Raw genomic sequence first — 8,865 nt, forward strand, 5'->3', positions numbered from 1 at the left:
CCACGTGATGATCGGGTGTGATAGGCTCTACGTTCAAATACAACGGGTGCAAAACAGTTGCACACGCGGAATACTCAGGTTATACTTGACGAGCCAAGCATATACAGATATGGCCTCGGAACACGGAGACCGAAAGGTCGAGCGTGAATCATATAGTAGATATGATCAACATAGTGATGTTCACCAATGAAACTACTCCATCTCACGTGATGATCGGACATGGTTTAGTTGATTTGGATCACGTAATCACATAGAGGATTAGAGGGATGTCTATCTAAGTGGGAGTTCTTTAAGTAATATGATTAATTGAACCTAAATTTATCATGAACTTAGTACCTGATAGTATCTTGCTTATTTATGTTTGATTGTAGATAGATGGCCCGTGCTGTTGTTCCGTTGAATTTTAATGCGTTCCTTGAGAAAGCAAAGTTGAAAGATGATGGTAGAAATTACACGGACTGGGTCCGTAACTTGAGGATTATCCTCATTGCTGCACAGAAGAATTACGTCCTGGAAGCACCGCTGGGTGCCAGGCCTGCTGCTGGAGCAACACCAGATGTTACGAACGTCTGGCAGAGCAAAGATGATGACTACTCGATAGTTCAGTGTGCCATGCTTTACGGCTTAGAACCGGGACTTCAACGACGTTTTGAACGTCATGGAGCATATGAGATGTTCCTGTTGGGGAACGTAGCAGAAATTCAAAAAATTTCCTACGTGTCACCAAGATCTATCTATGGAGAAACCAGCAACTAGGGGAAGGAGAGTGCATCTACATACCCTTGTAGATCGCTACGCGGAAGCGTTCAAGAGAACGGGGTTGATGGAGTCGTACTCGTCGTGATCCAAATCACCGATGATCCTAGTGCCGAACGGACGGCACCTCCGTGTTCAACACACGTACAACCCGGTGACGTCTCCCATGCCTTGATCCAGCAAGGAGAGAGGGAGAGGTTGAGGAAGACTCCATCCAGCAGCAGCACAACAGCGTGGTGGTGGTGGAGGAGCGTGGTACTCCAGCAGGGCTTCGCCAAGCACCGCAAGAGACGAGGAGGGAGAGGGGTAGGGCTGCGCCAAGAAGGAGAGGAACTCGTGTCTCTGGCAGCCCAAAACCTCAAGTATATATAGGGGAAGGGGAGGTGCTACGCCCCACCTAGGTTTCCACCCCTAGGGGTGGCGGCCAGACCTAGATCCCATCTAGGGGGGCGGCCAAGGGGGAGAGAGGGGGGCGCACCACTAGGTGGGCCTTAGGCCCATCTGAGCCTAGGGTTTGCCCCCTTCCACTCTCCCTTGCGCCTTGGGCCTTGGTGGGGGGCGCACCAGCCCACCTGGGGCTGGTCCCCTCCCACACTTGGCCCATGCTGCCCTCCGGGGCTGGTGGGCCCACTTGGTGGCCCCCCGGGACCCTCCCGGTGGTCCCGGTACGTTACCGATAAAACCCGAAACTTTTCCGGTGACCAAAACAGGACTTCCCATATATAAATCTTTACCTCCGGACCATTCCGGAACTCCTCGTGACGTCCGGGATCTCATCCGGGACTCCGAACAACATTCGGTAACCACGTATATCTATTCCTTATAACCCTAGCGTCATCGAACCTTAAGTGTGTAGACCCTACGGGTTCGGGAACCATGCAGACATGACCGAGACGTTCTCCGGTCAATAACCAACAGCGGGATCTGGATACCCATGTTGGTTCCCACATGTTCCACGATGATCTCATCGGATGAACCACGATGTCGAGGATTCGATCAATCCCGTATACAATTCCCTTTGTCTAGCGGTATTGTACTTGCCCGAGATTCGATCGTCGGTATCCCGATACCTTGTTCAATCTCGTTACCGGCAAGTCTCTTTTACTCGTTCCGTAACACATCATCCCGTGATCAACTCCTTGATCACATTGTGCACATTATGATGATGTCCTACCGAGTGGGCCCAGAGATACCTCTCCGTTTACACGGAGTGACAAATCCCAGTCTCGATTCATGCCAACCCAACAGACACTTTCGGAGATACCTGTAGTGTACCTTTATAGCCACCCAGTTACGTTATGACGTTTGGCACACCCAAAGTATTCCTACGGTATCCGGGAGTTGCACAATCTCATGGTCTGAGGAAATGATACTTGACATTAGAAAAGCTTCAGCATGCGAACTACACGATCTTGTGCTATGCTTAGGATTGGGTCTTGTCCATCACATCATTCTCCCAATGATGTGATCCCGTTATCAACGACATCCAATGTCCATGGTCAGGAAACCGTAACCATCTATTGATCAACGAGCTAGTCAACTAGAGGCTTACTAGGGACATGGTGTTGTCTATGTATCCACACATGTATCTGAGTCTCCTATCAATACAATTCTAGCATGGATACTAAACGATTTATCATGAACAAGGAAATATAATAATAACTAATTTATCATTGCCTCTAAGGCATATTTCCAACAGTCTCCCACTTGCACTAGAGTCAATAATCTAGTTCACATCGCCATGTGATTAACACTCACAGGTCACACCGCCATGTGACCAACATCCAAAGAGTTTACTAGTGTCACTAAACTAGTTCACATCATCATGTGATTAAGACTCAATGAGTTCTGGGTTTGATCATGTTTTGCTTGTGAGAGAGGTTTTAGTCAACGGGTCTGCAACATTCAGATCCGTATGTACTTTGCAAATCTCTAGGTCATATTATAAATGTTGCTTCCACGCTCCAGTTGGAGCTATTCCAAATGGTTGCTCCACTATACGTATCCGGTTTGCTACTCAGAGTCATTCGGATAGGTGTTAAAGCTTGCATCGATGTAACCCTTTACGCCGAACTCTTTATCACCTCCATAATCGAGAAACATGTCCTTATTACTCCAAGGACAATTTTGACCGCTATCTAGTGATCCACTCCTGGATCACCTTTGTACCCTTTTGCCAGACATGTGGCAAGGCACACATCAGGTGCGGTACTCAGCATGGCATACCGTATAGAGCCTATGACAAAAGCATAGGGGACGACATTCGTCCTTTCTCTTTCTTCTGCCGTGGTCGAGCTTTAAGTCTTAACTTCATACCTTACAACTCAGGCAAGAACTCCTTCTTTGACTGATCCGTCTTGAACACCTTCAAGATCATGTCAAGGAATGTGCTCATTTGAAAGTACTATTTAGCGTTTTTGATCTATCCTCATAGATCTTGATGCTCAATGTTCAAGTAGCCTAATCCAGGTTTTCTATTGAAAAACACTTTTCAAATAACCCTATATGCTTTCCAGAAATTCTACATCATTTCTGATCCACAATATGTCAACAACATATACTCATCAGAAATTCTATAGTGCTCCCACTCACTTCTTTGGAAATACAAGTTTCTCATAAACTTTGTATACACCCAAAATCTTTGATCATCTCATCAAAGCATACATTCCAACTCCGAGATGCTTACTCCAGTCCTTAGAAGGATTGCTGGAGCTTTGCATACTTATTAGCATCTTTCAGGATTGACAAAACCTTCCGGTTGTATCACATACAACCTTTCCTCAAGAAAATCGTCGAGGAAACAATGTTTTGACATCCTATCTGCAAGATTTCATAAATAATGCAGTAATCGCTAATATAATTCCAACAGACTCTTAGCATCGCTAAGAGTGAGAAAATCTCATCATAGTCAACTCCTTGAACTTGTCGGAAAAAAAACTTAACGACAAGTCGAGCTTTCTTAATGGTGACATTTACCATCATTGTCCGTCTTCCTTTTAAAATCCATCTGTACTCAACAGCCTTATGACCATAGAGCCGTTCTGCCAAAGTCTACACTTTGTTTTCATACATGGATCCTCTCTCGGATTTTATGGCCTCGAGCCATTTATCGGAATCCGGGCCCACCATCGCTTCTCCATAGCTCGTAGGTTCATTGTTGTCTAGCAACATGACTTCCAAGACGGGATTACGTACCACTCTGAAGTAGTACGCATCCTTGTCATCCCACGAGGTTTGGTAGTGACTTGATCTGAAGTTTCATGATCACTATCATAAGCTTCCACTTCAATTGGTGTAGGTGCCACAGGAACAACTTCCTGGTCCCTGCCACACACTAGTTGAAGAGACGGTTCAACAACCTCATCAAGTCTCCACCATCCTCCCACTCAATTCTTTCGAGAGAAACTTTTCCTCGAGAAAGGACCCGATTCTAGAAACAATCCCTTATTGCTTTCGGATCTAAGACAGGAGGTATACCCAACTGTTTTGGGTGTCCTATGAAGATGCATTTATCCGCTTTGGGTTCGAGCTTATCAGCCTGAAACTTTTTCACATAAGCGTCGCAGCCCCAAACTTTTAAGAAATGACAGCTTAGGTTTCTCTAAACCATAGTTCATACGGTGTCATCTCATCGGAATCATGTGGTGCCCTATTTAAAGTGAATGTGGTTGTCTCTAATGCCTAACCCATAAACTATCGTGGTAATTCGATAAGAGACATCATGGTATGCATCATATCCAATAGGGTGCAGTTATGGTGTTCGGACACACCATCACACTATGGTGTTCCAGGCTGTATTAGTTGTGAAACAATTTCCACAATGTCTTAATTCTGTGCCAAACTCGTAATTCAGATATTCATCTCTATGATCATATCATAGATATTTTATCCTCTTGTCACGACGATCTTTCAACTTCACCCTGAAATTACTTGAACCTTTCAATAATTCAGACTCATGATTCATCAAGTAAATGTACTCAACATCTACTCAAATCATCTGTGAAGTAAGAACATAACGATATCCACTACACGCCCCAGCACTCATTGGACTGCACACATCAAAATGTATTACTTCCAACAAGTTGCTTTCTAGTTCCATTTTACTGAAAACGAGGCTTTCAGTCATCTTGCCCATGTGGTATGATTTGCATGTCTCAAGTGATTCAAAATCAAGTGAGTCCAAACGGTCCATTTGCATGGAGTTTCTTCATGCATATACACCAATAGACATGGTTCGCATGTCTCAAACTTTTCAAAAAACGAGTGAGTCCAAAGATCCATCAACATGGAGCTTCTTCATGCGTTTTATACCGATATGACTTACGTGGCAGTGCCACAAGTAGGTGGTACTATCATTACTATCTTATATCTTTTGGCATGAACATGTGTATCACTACGATCGAGATTCAATAAACCATTCATTTTAGGTGCAAGACCATTGAAGGTATTATTCAAATAAACAGAGTAACCATTATTCTCCTTAAATGAATAACCGTATTGCGATAGACATAATCCAATCATATATATGCTCAACGCAAACACCAATCTTGATGGTAGAGGGAGCGTACGATATTTGATCAACCTTGGAAATACTTCCAACACATATCGTCATCTCACCTTTAGCTAGTCTCCGTTTATTCCGTAGCTTTTATTTCGAGTTACTAACACTTAGCAACCGAACCGGTATCTAATACCCTGGTGCTACTAGGAGTACTAGTAAAGTACACATTAACATAATGTATATCCAATATACTTCTATCGACAACCTTCTCATCTACCAAGTATCTAGGGTAATTCTGCTCCAGTGGCTGTTCCCCTTATTACAGAAGCACTTAGTCTCGGGTTTGGGTTCAACCTTGGGTTTCTTCACTAGAGCAGCAGCTGATTTGCCGTTTCATGAAGTATCCCTTCTTGCCCTTGCCCTTCTTGAAACTAGTGGTTTCACTAACCATCAACAATTGATGCTCCTTTTTGATTTCTACTTTCGTGGTGTCAAACATCGCGAGTATTTCAAGGATCATCATATCTATCCCTGATATGTTATAGTTCATCACGAAGCTCTAGCAGCTTGGTGGCAATGACTTTGGAGAAACATCACTATCTCTAGAAGATCAACTCCCACTCGATTCGAGTGATTGTGGCACTCAGACAATCTGAGCACAAGCTCAACGATTGAGCTTTTCTCCCTTAGTTTGCAGGCTAAGAAAAATCGTCGGAGGTCTCATACTTCCTGACGTGGGCACGAGCCTGAAATCCCAATTTCAGCCCTCGAAACATCTCATATGTTCCACAACGTTTCGAAAAACGTCTTTGGTGCCTCAACTCTAAACCGTTTAACTGAACTATCATGTAGTTATCTAAACGTGTATGTCCGATGTTCGTAACATCCACAAACGACATTTGGGGTTCAGCACACTGAGCGGTGCATTAAGGACATAAGCTTTCTACTGTCCGCATAATTGCTACTGTCAACTTTCAACTATATTTTCTCTAGGAACATATCTAAACAGTGGAACTAAAGCGCGAGCTTACGACATAATTTGCAAAGATCTTTTTGACTATGTTCAGGATAAATAAGTTCATCTTATGAACTCCCACTCAGATAGACATCCCTCTAGTCATCTAAGTGATTACATGATCCGAGTCAACTAGGCCGTGTCCGATCATCACGTGAGACGGACTAGTCATCATCGGTGAACATCTTCATGTTGATCGTATCTACCATATGACTCATGCTCGACCTTTCGGTCTCTTGTGTTCCGAGGCCATGTTTGTACATGCTAGGCTCGTCAAGTCAACCTAAGTGTTTCGCGTGTGTAAATCTGTCTTACACCCGTTGTATGTGAACGTTAGAATCTATCACACCCGATCATCACGTGGTGCTTCGAAACAACGAACTGTCGCAATGGTGCACAGTTAGGGGGAACACTTTCTTGAAATTATTATGAGGGATCATCTTATCTACTACCGTCGTTCTAAGTAAACAAGATGCAAAAACATGATAAACATCACATGCAATCAAATAATAGTGACATGATATGGCCAATATCATATAGCTCCTTTGATCTCCATCTTGGGGCTCCATGATCATCTTGTCACCGGCATGACACCATGATCTCCATCATCGTGTCTCCATGAAGTTGCTCGCCAACTATTACTTCTACTAATATGGCTACCGGTTAGCAATAAAGTAAAGTAATTACATGGCGTTGTTCAATGACACGCAGGTCATACAATTAATAAAGACAACTCCTATGGCTCCTGCCGGTTGTCATACTCATCGACATGCAAGTCATGATTCCTATTACAAGAACATGATCAATCTCATACATCACATATCATTCATCACATTCTTCTTGGCCATATCACATCACATAGCATACCCTGCAAAAACAAGTTAGACGTCCTCTAATTGTTGTTTGCATGTTTTACGTGGCTGCTATGGGTTTCTAGCAAGAACGTTTCTTACCTACGCAAAAACCACAACGTGATATGCCAATTGCTATTTACCCTTCATAAGGACCCTTTTCATCGAATCCGATCCGACTAAAGTGGGAGAGAAAGACACCCGCTAGCCACCTTATGCAACAAGTGCATGTCAGTCGGTGGAACCAGTCTCACGTAAGAGTATGTGTAAGGTCGGTCCGGGCCGCTTCATCCCACAATACCGTCGAAACAAGATTGGACTAGTAACGGTAAGCATATTGAACAAAATCAACGCCCACAACTACTTTGTGTTCTACTCGTGCATAGAATCTACGCAACAGACCTAGCTCATGATGCCACTGTTGGGGAACGTAGCAGAAATTCAAAAAATTTCCTACGTGTCACCAAGATCTATCTATGGAGAAACCAACAACGAGGGGAAGGAGAGTGCATCTACATACCCTTGTAGGTCGCTACGCGGAAGCGTTCAAGAGAACGGGGTTGATGGAGTCGTACTCGTCGTGATCCAAATCACCGATGATCCTAGTGCCGAACGGACGACACCTCCGTGTTCAACACACGTACAGCCCGGTGACGTCTCCCATGCCTTGATCCAGCAAGGAGAGAGGGAGAGGTTGAGGAAGACTCCATCCAGAAGCAGCACAACGGCGTGGTGGTGGTGGAGGAGCGTGGTACTCCAGCAGGGCTTCACCAAGCACCGCAAGAGACGAGGAGGGAGAGGGGTAGGGCTGCGCCAAGAAGGAGAGGAACTCGTGTCTCTGGCAGCCCAAAACCTCAAGTATATATAGGGGAAGGGGAGGTGCTGCGCCCCACCTAGGTTTCCACCCCTAGGGGTGGCGGCCAGCCCTAGATCCCATCTAGGGGGGCGGCCAAGGGGGAGAGAGGGGGGCGCACCACTAGGTGGGCCTTAGGCCCATCTGAGCCTAGGGTTTGCCCCCTTCCACTCTCCCTTGCGCCTTGGGCCTTGGTGGGGGGGGCGCACCAGCCCACCTGGGGCTGGTCCCCTCCCACACTTGGCCCATGCTGCCCTCCGGGGCTGGTGGGCCCACTTGGTGGCCCCCCGGGACCCTCCCGGTGGTCCCGGTACGTTACCGATAAAACCCGAAACTTTTCCGGTGACCAAAACAGGACTTCCCATATATAAATCTTTACCTCCGGACCATTCCGGAACTCCTCGTGACGTCCGGGATCTCATCCGGGACTCCGAACAACATTCGGTAACCACGTATATCTATTCCTTATAACCCTAGCGTCATCAAACCTTAAGTGTGTAGACCCTACGGGTTCGGGAACCATGCAGACATGACCGAGATATTCTCCGGTTAATAACCAATAGCGGGATCTGGATACCCATGTTGGTTCCCACATGTTCCACGATGATCTCATCGGATGAACCACGATGTCGAGGATTCGATCAATCCCGTATACAATTCCCTTTGTCTAGCGGTATTGTACTTGCCCGAGATTCGATCGTCGGTATCCCGATACCTTGTTCAATCTCGTTACCGGCAAGTCTCTTTTACTTGTTCCGTAACACATCATCCCGTGATCAACTCCTTGATCACATTGTGCACATTATGATGATGTCCTACCGAGTGGGCCCAGAGATACCTCTCCGTTTACACGGAGTGACAAATCCCAGTCTCGATTCGTGCCAACCCA

Source organism: Triticum urartu, chromosome 6A (assembly GCF_056163025.1).
Source record: "Triticum urartu cultivar PI428250 chromosome 6A, HENAU_Tu73, whole genome shotgun sequence".
In the NCBI taxonomy this organism is placed as follows: Eukaryota; Viridiplantae; Streptophyta; class Magnoliopsida; order Poales; family Poaceae; genus Triticum; species Triticum urartu.